Here is a 16426-nt window from a genome sequence, read left to right as displayed (position 1 = left end):
GTATCACAATATTGTATTTTCAACAGAAAACATTATAAATGTGATATTAATCTGGTCGCTTCTCTACAAAGCTCACAATGTCTCCCTGCAAATTATTGACATTCATGCACGAGTGTCCAAAATATCATCATCCTCATCTCAAAACTTTGGGTCTCTCTCCTAGAGCTATCTAAAATTTGTTATTTATTTTTAAACAAACTGAAAAGAAAAAAAAATTAATCCACGGGGGAAAATCAAAATGAACTCCTTTTGTTAATGTCAGATTTAAATTTAAGTTAAACGTTTAAATTAATGTATGTGTTTAAATTAAATGAAAAGCAAATAGACTTTTTTTTCTGGCCTCCTCCAGGTCATTTTCTGACCTCACCATCTTTAGAATGCAGCCTTCCTGCTCTCCCACAGGCCAAATATGAGCACAGAGCACAAAAACACGAGTGTCCTTTGCAAAATGCAAAATTATTTTCTAAAGAGAGCACCCAAAATAGCTGTTTGTATATAAAAGGCAACCAGTTCAGTCAGTTTCTTTCACGTTGATAAATTCTTTCTATTTGCTTAACTAACAAATCTGTGCTAACTATTTGCAGAGTCTCCAAATTACTGTAAACTTATTTATAGACGCTGTCAGGACAGGAAAAACAAGCTGGAGAAAAATGTATGAAAATACTAAACCCCTCCTCCCTTTTTTCCCTTTACACTATATTTTAGGATCATATCCTCATAAGGCTCCCACAAAATGTAAATGTAATAATATCCAAGGTAAAAATAAAATACACAAAACTCCCAAGATTACACATAACTAAATATGAATCATTAAAGTAGTAGAAGGAGATAAAAAAAATCATATTAATTTCATGGCTGGAAAGTAGTCCATTATATATAGTCTACTATATAGCAGGCAGATATATTTTATTATTATTGATGATAATAATAATGTTAACAATGTAAGAGGATTAAATCTAAACGTAAATAAAATTAAATTGACTTTTTCTTTCTGGACTCTCCTTGTTCTAAAACATAGTTAGTGTCACTCACATATATATATTCCATTATTTGCTACCAGTTACATTAATGCTAGACTATCTGATGGCTCAACCATCAAAGAGTTTTAAAACTCCCTTTTTAATCCCTTAATTCGGGGTACAGTCAGGGTGACTGGATGGAGCTGAGCATTTACTGGCCGGATGCCCTTCCTGACACCTATGCAGAGTTCACAGCAGGTATTTTTTCTTTGTATTCTAGGAGAGAAACATCTGCTGGCTACCTAGGATTGAACTCTCAATCTTCTGAATGGAAGGCAAGTGCCTTCACCACTAGACCACCACATTGCTGAAATCTTCAAAGAACTTTACTGCAATAATTTTAGCACTATATGTTCCAATGGCGGCACTTCACACGCTCAAGGATGGAATGGATAGTCGAAGAATATACAGGCTAAACTGGAAGCCTTCTGGATTCAGATGGGGAAGCATATTCGTCAAAACATGTAGGGGGGGAAGGGGGGGTGTTTGGGGGAGGTTGGGGAAGCGAGGGTTTCTTGTGTAATGTTTAGTTTTTTCTTTGTATATGTTTTTTGTTTTTGTATTGTTTTGTTTTTTTTTTCTTTTTTGTAAAACTTATAAAACTTTTAATAAAAAAAAAAACATGTAGCACCTATGTTTTATTCAACGTCCTCAGCATGACAATAATACTTAAGTAATTTAAGGAGATCCAACTGATCTTGAAAATCCAAATGCAAACAGAAACATTTTGTATACTTGTTCTTGAGTTTAAAGGAAGATTTATCAGGAAGCTCTCTTATAGCATTTTTTTTATAGTTGAGGAAAGCAACATGGTAGATAGAGAGAGGGGGAAATTCCATTTCTCAGGGTGGAGAAGAGAAAGATGGCTGATTCTATAAATAGGGCCGGCTTTTAAAACACAGCAGTCTCTTGAAGTCTTTCACTGTGGACTGACCAATTTTTTTTTTTTTCAGTGAATACAACTTATCAGATTCTCGGGAGCTTTTCTGATCAGCTCCAGTCCTGCCTCCGGACTGAAATCTGAAGGATTTCTTATCCTGGAGAACCCAACCTGAACTCTTTCACAGGTCTTCCCCTCTGGGTGGACCTGGAAGACCCTCCCTCTCCAAGATAAACTAATACAGGATTTAAAGATATTTAGCTTCTTAGGCAGAACTGCACGACTCCATAGTTTGCCACATTCTGCAGAACAAACTGCTGCTTCTGACCCTGATATAGTACAGGTAGTCCTCAACTTACAACAGTTCATTTAGTGACCACTCAAAGTTGCAACAGCACTGAAAAAAAGTGACCTATGACTGTTTTCCACACAACCATTGCATCATTCCCATGGCCACAAGATCGAAATTCAGATGCTTGGCAACTGACTTGTATTTATGACAGTTGCAGTGTCTTGGGGTCACGGGATAATCTTTTGCGACCTTCCAACAAGGAATGTCAATGGGAAATCCAGATTCACTTAATGACTGTGGAACTAATTTAATAACTACAGGGGTTCACTTAACAACGGTGACAACAAAGGTCGTAAAATGGGGCAAAATTCACTTTAACAAATATTTCACTTAGCAATGGTATAAGGTTTCCTGCCTGAGCAGGGGGTTAGGCTAGATGACCTCCAAGGTCCCTTCCAACTTTATTATTATTATTATTATTATTATTGATTGATCATCGTACAGTCAGCCAGATGTTCAGACTGGATTTGGCATTTTGTCTACCTATTGAGTCCTTACCAAGGATCTGGGATAGGCAGACGTGGATGTTTGATGATATTACAGGTATCGTCGCAGGATGGATGCCTATTACTATTGGTACTACCCTTGCTTGCCTTTGCCACAGTCTTTCTATTTCTATTTGTAAGTCTTTGTATTTTGTTATTTTCTCCAGTTCTTTCTCGTCTATTCTGCTGTCTCCAGGCACTGCCATGTCCACTATCCAGACTTTTTTGTCTTTCTTATTGACAATTGTTAAGTCCGGGATGTTGCAGGTGTTTGTCTGTTTGAATTCTGAAGTCCCAGAGCAGTTTAACTTTATCATTTTCTATGACTTTTTCTATTTTATGATCCCACCAGTTCTTGCTTACAGGCAAATGATATTATTATTATTATTATTATTATTATTATTATTATTATTATTATAACAGAAATTTTGGGTTCAGTTGTGGTTGTTAGTCAAGGACTATCCTTACCAAGAAGGAAACATTTGTGAAGAAATAAGTTTTTAGAAACTATTAATTTCCAAAAGGATCCAGACTGTCACCTTCTGTATTTTTCCCTCAGGAAGCACCCACCTATAGTTAGCTTGTACGTTCTCCAGAGCAGAAAATATAAAGCCCCCCCATTCCTTTTCGAGAACACCCTGAAAAATACGCAAGGCTGACATGTCAGAAGCTATTAGAAAATCTCAGTCATCAATATATGTCAATCTAAATACCTCATCCTCCCCCAGCCCACTTTCCTTTCTCTTCCTCTCCCTTCACACCAAACAAGACAACAGGCATGTGAATTGCTCAGCTGCAACTGCTCCAAGTTGAATAATTACAACTTGTCAGAAAGAATTAATTTTCCCATTTCTCATAAAGATGTGTAAAAATTACCATGTTATTATACACTGACACTCTCTGGAGGCAGACACAAAATTTAATTTTGAATTCTTTCCGCATATTAAATTAAATCCATAAATAAGAGTTTAGGCATTCACTCGGAAGCATATGTTCATTGGGAGCGAAAGCCAACACAAGCTTGACTGTAATGGCTGTTGTAATGTTTTAATAGCTCGCTTCTTCTAAGCACCAATAAATTTACATGATCATAACAGTCGCAGGCATACGAGTAGCCCATTACTGCCTGGGCAAAGGGAACAGTGTTAACAGGATGGAAAAATGGGGGGGAAACTGGTGTTTGCGAAGTGGGGAGTGATCTCTTAAATAAAATTAGGCAACTGCACTTGTCAGCTGCTCCATGATTGAATTTTTAATCTTGCGGTCAATTGGTCAAAACAAATAATTGGATAAAATATTTTAATGTATTTAGAACCTGCTTCCCTGGTTAGGAGGCTGTCAAAAGTCATATGATGCTTTTGGGATAGAATGCCCTGACGTTGGTAGATCAATGAAAGGCTGGACTTCACATTGACCGGTACAGAAAGGAAATCATGGCCCTTTGCTGGTAAATTGGGCCATTTGGAGCATGACGGAGGAGAAAGGGCTACAACTCTTCTCACATAAAGTATCGGTACCACTTTATAAAGCCTTAGTAAGACCACACTTGGGAGTATTGCATTCAGTTTTGGTTACAATATAAAAAAGATGTTGAGACTCTGGGAAGAGTGCAGAAAAAGAGCAACAAGGATGATTAGATGGCTGGAGGCTAAAATGTATGAAGAATGGTTGCTGGAATTGGGTATGTCTAGTTCAGTGGTTCTCAACCTTTTTAATGTCGCGACCCCCAACCGGTCGTAAGTCGAGGACTACTCAACTGGTCATAAGTCTAGGACTACTCAACTGGTGCAGCACCGTTTGCAGAATGGGACTTTTGGCGGGCTCAGCAGGGCAGAGACAGCCTGGACAATTCCTATTGGCTTTTGAAAGCCAATAGAATTAGACTCTATTCAAGAGAGTCTATTCTATTGGCTTTCGAAAGCCAATAGAATAAAAGGGAGTAGCCCAGCTAAGGAAAAGGGGGAAAAATGGTGGACTGCGTTGTTTGGCGACCCCCGTGAAATGGTCATTCGACCCCAAATGGGGTCCCGACCCACAGGTTGAGAACCACTGGTCTAGTTTAATGAAAAGAAGGACTAGGGGTGACATGATAGCGCTATTTCAATATCTAAGAGGCTACAAGAAGCAATGACAAGAAACAATGGATGGTAACTAAACAAGAAGAGAAGCAACCTAAAACTAAGGAGAAATTTCCTAACAGTGAGAACAATTAACCAGTGGAACGGTTTGCCTTCAGAGGTTGTGGCTGCTCCATCACCGGAGGTTTTTAAGAAGAGATTGGATAGCCATTGTCAGAAATGGTATAGGATCTCCTGCTTGAGCAGGGGGGTGGACTAGAACAAGGCTTTTTAACCAGTGGTACGGGTACCACCTGTGGTACATTGGCACCTGGCAGGTGGTATGCGACCCTACTAGAAAAGTGGTAGCGGGGAGGGGAATGAGCTGAACCGGTGGCAGCACCACACAAGCCTGAGCGAGAGATGGCTGGAGCTGCAGGGCTGTCAGGGCTCAGCGGAAGCACCAGGATCAGTGCCAGGCTCCAGCTGGAGCTCGATGCTGATCCTGGCGCTTCTGCTGAGCTCAGAAGAAGTGCCAATCAGCTGGAACGTTGCAGCATCTCCAGGGTCTTGTGATTTACATTCAGATGCTTGGCAACTGATTCATATTTATGGCGGTCACAGTGTCCCAGGGTCATGTGAAGTGACCAAAACCTGCTGCAACCACCCAGCAGAGGGGGGGAGAATAAAAACCAAACACCCCCACCTCACCCCCGCTGCCAATCCTCAACAGAAATGCTCACAACAATGAAAACCTCGGACAGGAGGAAGAGCGCCACCAGGTGGGCAGGCAGGTGTCTTGCTCGGCTGTGGCTTGAGGGGCACTTTTTTCAGTGCCATCGTAACTTCGAACAGTCACTAAGCGAACTGTTGTAAGTCGAGGACTACCTGTACTTTATCACTTTTTTCCTTTTTTTTTTTTTTTTGGTCATCAAGTTTTTCACACCTTGCTAGGCGACTGGTGGTCCTCGGATATTGCCATATCCTAAAAGTGGTACAATGGGTGAAAAGGTTAAAAAGCCCTGGCCTAGAAGATCTCCAAGGTCTCTTCCAATTTTATTATTTTGTTATTAACTATGTCATGCTAAGTATTTGTCCTATTTTGAATTTGCCACATATCCAGCAGCCTCCATGTGATGGGAGGACAAAATTGTAGACAGAACTCAAGGAACTTACTTCATTTTCTATCTTTTTTTCAAACAAACTATAAGAGAGGCCGGACCCCGTGGCAGCTGCCTTTTTCAATAATTTCTCTTTTTTTAAAAAAAAGTAGGAAACTTTGACACGTTTTTAGCAACATGTTGTTTTTGTCCTTTTTCTAACGATCTCCTGATAGTTGTGTGTTAGATCAGGGGTCCTCAACCTTGGCAACTTTAAGACTTGTGGACTTCAACTCCCAGAATTCCTCAGCCAGCTTTGCTGGCTGAGGAATTCTGGGAGTTGAAGTCCACAAGTCTTAAAGTTGCCAAGGTTGAGGACCCCTGTAGTAGATGATCATTGTATGAGAGAGAAATGAAGAATTCAGCAATTGACACAGGAGGAGGAAAGTGGGGAGAGAGCTTTGTTTAATCATAGCACTCAGTTTGCAATTGCCACAAAAAAAAAAAATCATAAAATTGGATCGGGTCATGTGGGTGCCTTGACTAACAATTGTCATGACTTTGAAATTCTGGGGTCCATTATTGTTGTAAATTGAGGACAAGTGATGTTGGTGTTTCCGCAAAGACCTGAAGACACTACCTCTCGTTGGCTTTCATTCTACAACAGCAAACAGAATCCAGAAACACCTGTGGCCACTGAGGCACTTTCCAAGGAACCACAGAATGGGAGTTTAAGACAACTACATAGAAGATGACACAACAACCTAGAGCAGGAGTAGGCAAACTTGGCTCTTTTATGACCAGTGGACTTCAACTCCCAGAATTCCTGAGCCAGCATGGCTCAGCATGGAAACCCCTCCCTTTCCCCTCAGCATGGCTGGCTGAGGAATTCTGGGAGTTGAAGTCTACGAGTCATAAAAGCACCAAGGTTGCCTACCTCTGGCCTAGGCCTAGGTCGCTTTATTACTCGTGGACTTCAACTCCCAGAATTCCTGAGCCAGCATGGCTCAGCTTTCTCCCTTTTTCCTCAACATGGCTGGCTCAGGAATTCTGGGAGTTGAAGTCCACGAGTCATAAAAGAGCCAAGGTTGCCTATCTCTGACCTAGAGGCTATGACCATCCTAAAATATTCTGCATTTGGGAGAAACAATGTGTATTGGTGCCAAGATAGGAACTGAAGTGTAAAATAACCTACAATTTCAGCAAAATACTCCTATTGCAATATCTTTGTCCAGCAAATGTTCAAATCTACATAAACTATTTCCAGACAGATTAACTTGCTCAGGGTTTAGCCATCATTTAACGTTGTTCAATTTAGCTTTAATCTACATGGTTTTAATGTAGATCAAATATTTATATTAATACATATTTCAGTACGGTTTCTCTCAAATGTCTTTTTAAATATGCAGATTGATTCATTTAAGCCTTTGAGGGCTATGTCACAACATTCAGAAGAGTGTGAAATCTGCATTCATAGATGCTCATTTTATTATTTTGTAGAGGAATTGTAAATCCTTAACCATTCTTAGCTTATGCCAGTGTTTCTCCACTTTGGCACAGCTAGCTGGGGAATTCTGGGTATTGAAGTCCACCCATCCTAATGTGGTTAAGGTTGAGAAACACTGGCGGATACAATAAGCTCTGTTTGAGACAGGTTGAAATAATACAAGGGGGGGGGGAAAGCCTCAACAGTCCATCACAAAACCATAAACGTTGAAAAGATGTGTTTTTCTTTCATTGTTTTTGAAAACAAAAAAATAGGAAAATCTTCTCCAACATGATGTCCTAACGCTGGACAGAATCAGAAGTTTCATAATTCCCAACCAAGATTACTGTGGATCTGGAGGCAAACCACCAAAGATCCATGTGGTTTCACATTAACAGTGGCTAAATGAAGGTTTCCAAAAAGTCCAGAAATAACACATGAAAGGAAAAGTTACTTCTCATTGGTCTTTCTTCATCTGATTAATTAAGGTCCTTCAAGAAGCTCCAGAAGTATCTATTGTCTGTCTGTTTATCCGTCTATCTATCTATCTATCTATCTATCTATCTATCTATCTATCTATCTATCTATCTATCTATCTATCTATTTATCATCAATCTATCATCAATCACTTATCTTTCTGTCCGTCTGTCCATCTGTCCATCGGTCCATCCATCCATCCATCCATCCATCCATCCATCCATCCATCCATCCATCTATCTATCTATTATCTAGCTAGCTATTCTTCCTTGGATGAAAAGTTAAAAAAGATGATGATCAAATTTGCAGATAGCACAAAGAAAGACAGCAGATACCTAAAGGACAATATCAAGACCGGAGCATTGGGCAAAACCTATCAAGATGAATTTGAATAAAGAGAAAAGCAAAGATCAAAGGCATCCATATAGAAATAAGGAAAACTATATTTGGCTGTAATACATGCAGAAAGGATCTGGATTTCTTGGTGGACCACAGCCAATAATGTGATTCAATGACATACACACACAAAGCACAAATGCAATCCAAGGGTACATCAAGAGAAGTCGTCCTTCTTCTGTATTTTGTGTTGATGAGATTGTATATAGGATGTTGCCTGAAGTTCTGGGCACCACAGTTTAGGAGGGATGATAACAAATTGGAGCAGGTCCAGAGGATAGCAACCAAGAGCATCAGAGGCCAGAATAAAATAAAAACAACTTACAAGAAACCTTTGGATTTGTTTAGCCTAGAGATAAAATCTTAGAACTTTAGAGCTGGAAGGGACCTTGGAGGTCATCTAGTCCAACCCCCCTGCTCAGGCAGGAAACCCTATACCATTTCAGACAAATGGTTGTCCAATATCTTCTTAAAAACTTCCAGTGTTGGACCATTCACAGCTTCTGGAGGCAGGTTGTTCCACTGGTTAATTGTTCTAACTGTCAGGAAGTTTCTCCTTAGTTCTAGGTTGCTTCACTCCTTGATTAGTTTCCATCCATTGCTTCTTGTCCTGCCCTCAGGTGCTTTGGAGAATAGCTTGACTCCCTCTTCTTTGGGGCAGCCCCTGAGATATTGGAACACTGCTATCATGTCCCCTCTCAACCTTCTCTTCATTAAAAAATATGGCAACTGCTGGAAAATATGAAAGCATTTACAAGCATACGAAGGGGTGTTTTAAAAAACAGAAGGCAAAATTACTCATAGACTTTGGAAGAGGATAAGAAATAATAGACTTAATTTCCAAAGAAGTAGATTTCATTTGTATAGCAGAAAAACTATCCTAATGGCAAGAGCTAATGAACAACGGATTACATTTCATGGAGACACATGGTGGACTCTTTTTTTTTTTTGGGAGACCTTCAAACAGAAGCTGAATGGTCATCTGTCAGAGAAGCTGTAATCATAATTTTATGCACTGGTTGGGGGATCTCCAAGATCCTTTTCAAGCCTTGCATTCCATACATTGCTTGTAAGGTTCTACACTTAGGCAAAAAAAAAAAAAAGGCCAAATATATAGGTATATTATAGGTGGTACCTGCCTCAATAGTAGTAACTGTGAGAGGGATCTTGGAGTCCTAGTGGACAATCACTTAAATATGAGCCAGCAGTGTGCTGCAGCTGCCCAAAAAGCCAACACAGTGCTAAGTTGCTGGATAGAATCAAGATCATGTGAAATGTTAATACTGCTTTACAATGCCTTGGTAAGGCCACACTTGGAATACTGCATCCAGTTTTGGTCACCACGATGTAAAAAAGATGATGAGACTCTAGAAAGAGTACAGAGAAGAGCAACAAGGATGATCAGGGGACTGGAGGCTAAATATATATAAGGTACTGGAACTGGGTATGTCTAGTTTAATGAAAAGAAGGACTAGGGGTGACATGATCTATCCATCTATCTATCTAATCTATCAACTATCTATCATCTATGATAGCAGTATTCCAATATCTCAGGGGCTGCCACAAAGAAGAGGGAATCAAGCTATTCTCCAAAGCGCCTAAAGGCAGGACAAGAAGCAATGGATGGAAACTAAGCAAAGAGAGAAGCAATCTAGAATTGAGGCGAAATTTCCTGACAATGAGAACAATTGATCAGTAGAACAACCCGCCTCCAGAAATTGTGAATGCTCCAACACTGGAAGTTTTTAAGAAGAGATTGGACAACCATTTGTCTAAAATGGTACAGTGTTTCCTGCCTAAGCTGGGGGTTGGACTAGATGACCTCCGAGATCCTTTCCAACTCTGTTATTCTTTATTCTGTTATCTCAGAGTGACAGCAAAGTAGTTAACAGTTTCTGCCTGTACATCACAACACATTCCTGAGTAGTATAAGACTAAACATTCAGTTTCATTAAGTAACCACAAAATGAATTGTTGTACAACTATCACCATGGACAAGAGCATCAAGTCTCCCACCTCAGGTCCTCATGGACTACCCCATGTCCTAAAATAATCAAAAGATTATTTGGTGTACTTATAAACTTGTTCACTCATAGAATTCTTTTTGATGCTATACTTTTGAAAGATATGAAAAGCAGGGTTTTTTTTTTAGCTGAAGCATATGTAACACAAATGACATGTCCCAGGGGAAAAACCTTGATCTGACAGCAAAATCCAGAGGCATTTTGAACGGTTATTTTAAAAGACAGCTTCTTTGAAAAAACAACAACAACACTCAGATAACAAAATGAACACAACATGTTCTCTAGAAAGAACTACGCCCTTCAGTTTCACCCATAACATTGCACTTATAAGACTTCCGGAGTCAGAACTGCAAAATAATCATTTAGAGGAAGAACTTTCTCAAGATTTAGGGATTTTCCAAACATATTCTTCTCCAATTTAATACCCTTTCCAGATGTGCTGACTTACAAGGCCAAAGATTCATGTGGCTGGCGATTTTGGGAGTTATAGTCCAATACAGGTGAAACGGTAGCAGAGATGGAAAGAGTGTATTATGGAAAATCTTCCACAGCTTTATTGATATGTTGCTGTTGTTTTTGAGAAGATTAGCATCCCTTCTTTTGATGAGATGATCCTCATTACTTGAGCCTAGATAATCACAGTTAGTCCTCAACTTACAACAGCTTGTTTAGTCACCATTCAAGTTACAATGGCAATGAAAGACTTATGAATGGTTTTCACACGGATGTCCATTGCAACATTCCCATGGTCACGTGATCAGAATCTGGATGCATGGCAACTGACTCATTATTTATTGTAGTTGCAGTGTCCTGGTGTCATATGATCACCTCTTCCAAACTTCTGATAAGCAAAGTCAAAGGGGAAACCTGGTTCACTTAACAGCCGTGTTACTAACTTAACATCTGCAGTGATTCATTTAACAAGAAAGATCGTAAAACGGGGCAAAACACACTTAACAACTTCTTGCTAAGCAACAAAAAGTTTGGGCTCAGCTGTAGTTGTAAATCAAGGACTAATTGTAGCTGGAAGTTAAGAAGACTTTAGATCAGCCTTCCTCTACCACCCTCACTCACACCTACAGTATTGAGAACTCTGACAGATTTGGTACAAGCCCAACTGGAGGGTGAGAAATTGAAAAAAAACTCCTTTAGATGATGGCCATTGCTAGGCTAAAGAGAGCTAAACTGCTGAAAACTACCGGTAATGGACAGCATCTTTTAGAAAAGGCATTCTCCCCTACCATTTATAATTTTTGAAGGACTATATTGGCAACCACAGTATTTTGGGGAGAAGGGGGTGGTCCTGAATCTTTGCACAGCCCCTGAATCTTTGCACAGCCCCTGTTGGGTATGAGAGAGATTTAATATAGTCAGTTTATTTATTTATTTATTTATTTATTTATTTATTTATTTATTTATGAGACTTATATACCGCTTTAAGTGCAAGCACTCTCTAAGCGGTGTACACCAGTAAGCAATGTATATATATATTTACATTGCCCCCAACAATCTGGGTCCTCATTTTACCTACCCCGGAAGGATGGAAGGCTGAGTCAACCTTGAGCCGGTGAGATTTGAACCGCTGACCTGCTGAACACAGTCAGCTAAAGTGGCCTGCAGTACTGCACTCTAACTGCTGCGCCACCTCGGCTCATAAGACCATAAGAAAGGCTGAACGCCAAAGAATTGAGGCCTTTGAACTATGGTGCTGGAGAAGACTCCTGCGAGTCCCCTGGACTACAAGGCGATCAAACCGGTCAGTCCTAGAGGAGATCAACCCTGACTGCTCTTTAGAAGGCCAGATCCTGAAGTTGAAACTCAAGTAATTTGGCCACCTAAGGAGAAGGAAGGACTCACTGGAGAAGAGCCTAATGCTGGGAAAGATGGAGGGCAAGAGAAGAAGGGGATGACAGAGAATGAGATGGCTGGATGGAGTCCCTGAAGCAGTAGGCGTGAGCTTAAATGGACTCCAGAAGATGGTAGCGGACAGGAAGGCCTGGAGGAACGTTGTCCACGGGGTCGCAATGGGTCAGATACGACTTCGCAACTAACAACAACAGTCTTATAGAAGTAGATTTACCTAATTAGAATTAGATTCAGAAAAGCAGAATATCTTCCATCTTTTATCTCCTTAACTCTTCATCTGTGTCTACTGGATGTTTACAACTGTGTAGCAAACCCGGCTACACAGTAGCAAACTGTGTAACAACTGTGTAGCAAACCCGGCTTCCCCCATCGATTTTGCTTGTTGGAAGCCCATCGGGAAGGTTACAAATGGCGATCCCATGACCCCAGGACACTGCAACTGTCATAAATACAGACCAGTTGCCTAGTGCCCAAATTTTGATCATGTGATCGTGGGGAGGCTGCAGCAGTTGTAAGTATGAAAACATGTCACAGGTCACTTTTTTTCAGTGCTGTTGTGACTCTGAACCATCACTAAATGAATGGCTGTAAATTGACGACTACCTGCCCGTTTTTTAAAAAAGTTAAACCACCGCTTAATGTGATGTTTATGCTCCATCCAAATCACACAAGAGCTGGGGGGGGAGGGAAGCTATTTTCCAAGGTGCCTGAAGGCAGGACAAGAAGCAACAGGTGGAAACTAATCAAGGAGAGAAGCAACCTACAACTAAGGAGAAATTTCCTAACTATTAGAACAATTAACCAGTGGAACAACCTGCCTCCAGAAGCAATGAATGCTCCAACACTGGAAGTTTTTAAGAAGAGATTGGACAGCCATTTGTCTGAAATGGTATAGGGTTTCCTGCCTGAGCAGGGGGTTGGATTAGATGACCTTCAAGATCCCTTCCAATTTTATTGTTATTATTATTATGGATCATCACACAGTCAGCCAGATGTTCAGACTGGATTTGGCATTTTGTCTACCTATCGAGTCCTTACCCAGGACCTGGGATAGGCAGATGTGGATGTTTGATGGTATTACGTCGCAGGATGGAAGCAGTTCCTAGTAAGGCCGCCTTTTGCAATTGACTAGTAGCGAATTTGTCAATGCCAATGGTGTTCAAGTGGTGCTCCAGTTGTTTTGGGATTGCACCCAAGGCACAATTGGTACTACCCTTGCTTGCTTTTGCCACAGTCTTTCTATTTCTATTTGTAGGTCTTTGTATTTTGTTATCTTCTCCAGTTCTTTCTCATCTATTCTGCTGTCTCCAGGCACTGCCACGTCCACTATCCAGATTTTTTTGTCTTTCTTATTGACAATTGTTAAGTCTGGGGTGTTATATTATTATTATTATTATTACTATTATTATTAAATGTGTCCAAGCAGACAAATATTAGAAAGTGTATCTACCATGGATTAATTTTTCAAGACACACGTTTAACCAGGACATGGTTTGAGAGTCACTACAAGTATTTAACTGCTATCCCTTGAAATATCAGCTTCCTACCCAATTTTCTTTCATTAGCCCTTCCTAGAAGGGATGAGGCTGGCGTTCTTTCCCCCAAGGAAAATCCTGAACATCTGTGATTCTAATACATTAGATATTTGATTAAGTATCCCCCTTCTCCAACCTTCAATTTATTTACAGAACGGGAGGAGGAGGAGGAGGAGGAAGAAGAAGAGAGAAGAGAGGAAATAAAAAGGAAAAAAAAAAGCCGAGAAGATCTATTATTAACTCAGAGAAGGCAAAAACCCTTTGAAACAATTTTAGCAGTGAAACCAATCAAGAGGCTATATTTTTTTTCCCCTGTATTTTTTTTTCTGTGCAATTTCACACAGGCACGAGGAAGGAGAAACTGTAATCATATCTAATTAGAGTTAAAATAATGTTTCCCTTTGAAATGTTCAATTAGCGATGTTTTATTACATAAACATTTTTGACACCGAAGCCCGATGGGGGCAAGGCTTCGGCAGACATTCAACAGCCTCAAGCACTCGGCCGCCCAGCACGAGGGCAAAAAACATGACCAGGAGTTCTAATCCTACCCAATGCCCCCGGGTTATCAGCTTGATCCACCCTGTTTTTGCAAAACAGAAGGCAGGATCGGGTGTTTTCAACACCCTCTCTTTCTACTGGAGCTTCCAATCCTGGGTTCAGCTCAACAGCATCTCAAGAAGACAAAAGATATTTCCTTGCAAAGCTCATTTCAACTTGTTCAGCCAGACTGTCTCTATCTCTGGCAAAGACATCTTTGCAACTTGGGCAGGTGGCGTTCTCTCTCTCGCTCTCTCTCCCTCTCTCTCTCCCCTCTCTCTCTCTCTCTCTCTCTCACCCTCTCTCCCTCTTCCCTCCCCCCCTCTCCCTCTCTCTCACCCTCTCTCCCTCTCTCTCTTCCCTCACCCTCTCTCTCTCCCTCTCCCTCCCCCTCTCTCCCTCTCCCTCTCTCTCACCCTCTCCCTCTCTCTCTTCCCTCACCCTCTCTCTCCCCCTCTCCCCCTCTCCCTCTCTCTCACCCTCTCTCCCTCTTCCTCCCCCTCTCTCCCTCTCCCTCTCTCTCACCCTCTCTCCCTCTCTCTCTTCCCTCACCCTCTCTCTCCCCCTCTCCCTCTCCTACTCTCCCCCTCTCCCTCTCTCTCACCCTCTCTCTCTTCCCTCACCCTCTCTCTCTCTTCCCCTCTCCCTCCCCCCTCTCTCTCCCTCTCCCTCTCCCTCTCTCCCCTCCCTCTCTCTCCCCCTCTCTCCCTCTTCCCCTCTCCTCTCTCCCCCCTCTCCCTCTCTCACCCTCTCTTCCCTCACCCTCTCTCTCTCTCCCCCTCTCCCTCCCCCCTCTCTCTCCCTCTCCCTCTCCCTCTCTCTCACCCTCTCTCCCTCTCTCTCTTCCTTCACCCTCTCTCTCTCCCCCTCTCCCTCTCTCCCCCTCTCTCTCTCTCTCTTCCCTCACCCTCTCTCTCTCTCCCCCTCTCCCTCTCTCTCTCTCTTCCCTTATCCCCCCCCTCTCTCTCTTTGATAAATAAGAGGCCAGATTTACTGGCAAGGGTACGGCGGGCTTGTCAAAAACTCACAGCCCAATTTAATTAACCTTATTAAAAAGATGATTTTCTTGAAGATTACATCACAATTTTCTCTCCACCCCCCCCCTTCCTTCCTTCCTTTCTTCCTCCCTCCCTCCGTGTCACCTGCTGCTGATTCAACATATCTCGGGCTCTGGAGAATATGTGCATTTTGTAAAAAGAAAAAAGAAAGGGAGAGCAAGGTGTTAAAATAATTGAAAACTTTGTGCGGGTTGTTTTTTTTTTTTTTCTTCCCGTCTTCTTGATTCTTTTCACACCTTTTCAGTGTATCAGGTTTTTCTTATTTTGGGTACCGGCTGTTCTCTTCCTCCGGTCCAACTGTGGATTGCCACAGGAGGTTCTGAAATTTTCTCTTCTTTTAGTGTGTGTGTGTGTGTGTGTGTGTGTGTGTGTGTGTGTGTGTGTGTTGGGGGGGAGCGACATGGGGAAAGGGAACCCCAATCAACCTGTCCGATATAGGGTAGGCCTGAGGATGGGTGCCAGCAAGAGTCCAAAAGCGCGGAAGTCAAAATTTCTGGTCCCCCTGAGCAATCCAGATTGGATCCTGCAATACATGGTAGTATCTACCATATAACAGAGGACAAGAACAACTTCCCACCTTGGAAATTGATTCCAGTAGTATGATGGGAGCTGAGTTTTAAATAAGGTGGCAGAGCTAAAGAAAATATTTGCAGCTCAAGGTTAAACTGTGGGGTTCTTCAAAAGAGATAGTCAACAAACCAAATAGGGAACAAAAAGACCTCACCAGCAATCAACACCCAGATGAGCAGAGATTAATGCCAAGGTTAGCGCTCGACTAACAGTCAAGAAACAGAGAATATCCCAATCAAGGAACTGCCAAACAAGCTAGAAAGAGTGCAGAGAAGAGCCACAAAGATGATTAGGGGACTGGAGGCTAAAGCTATAAAGAACGGTTGCTGGAATTGGGCGTGTCTAGTCTAATGAAGAGAAGGACGAGGGGTGATATGATAGTAGTCTTCCAATATCTGAAGGGCTGCCCCAAAGAAGAGAGAGTCAAGCTATTCTTCAAAGCGCCTGAAGGCAGGACAAGAAGCAACGGATGGAAACTCACCAAGGAGAGAAGCAACCTAGAACTAAGGTGAAACTTCTGACAGTGAGAACAACTAACCAGTGGAACAACCTGCTTCCAAAAGTGGTGAATGCTCCAACAC

General features: G+C 41.6%; 1 protein-coding gene across 2 annotated transcripts in view; it reads right to left on the bottom strand.

The window, feature by feature from the left end:
* Nucleotides 1-16426, bottom strand: part of LOC120310461 (transcription factor SOX-5-like) — a 594954-nt gene that overhangs the window by 285623 nt on the left and 292905 nt on the right. The gene's annotated exons all lie outside the window — the stretch shown is intronic.

The sequence above is a fragment of the Crotalus tigris genome, unplaced genomic scaffold (genome assembly GCF_016545835.1).
Source record: "Crotalus tigris isolate CLP2741 ecotype Arizona unplaced genomic scaffold, ASM1654583v1 scf7180000018188.699247, whole genome shotgun sequence".
In the NCBI taxonomy this organism is placed as follows: Eukaryota; Metazoa; Chordata; class Lepidosauria; order Squamata; family Viperidae; genus Crotalus; species Crotalus tigris.
This window is presented reverse-complemented; position numbering and strand designations above follow the sequence as displayed.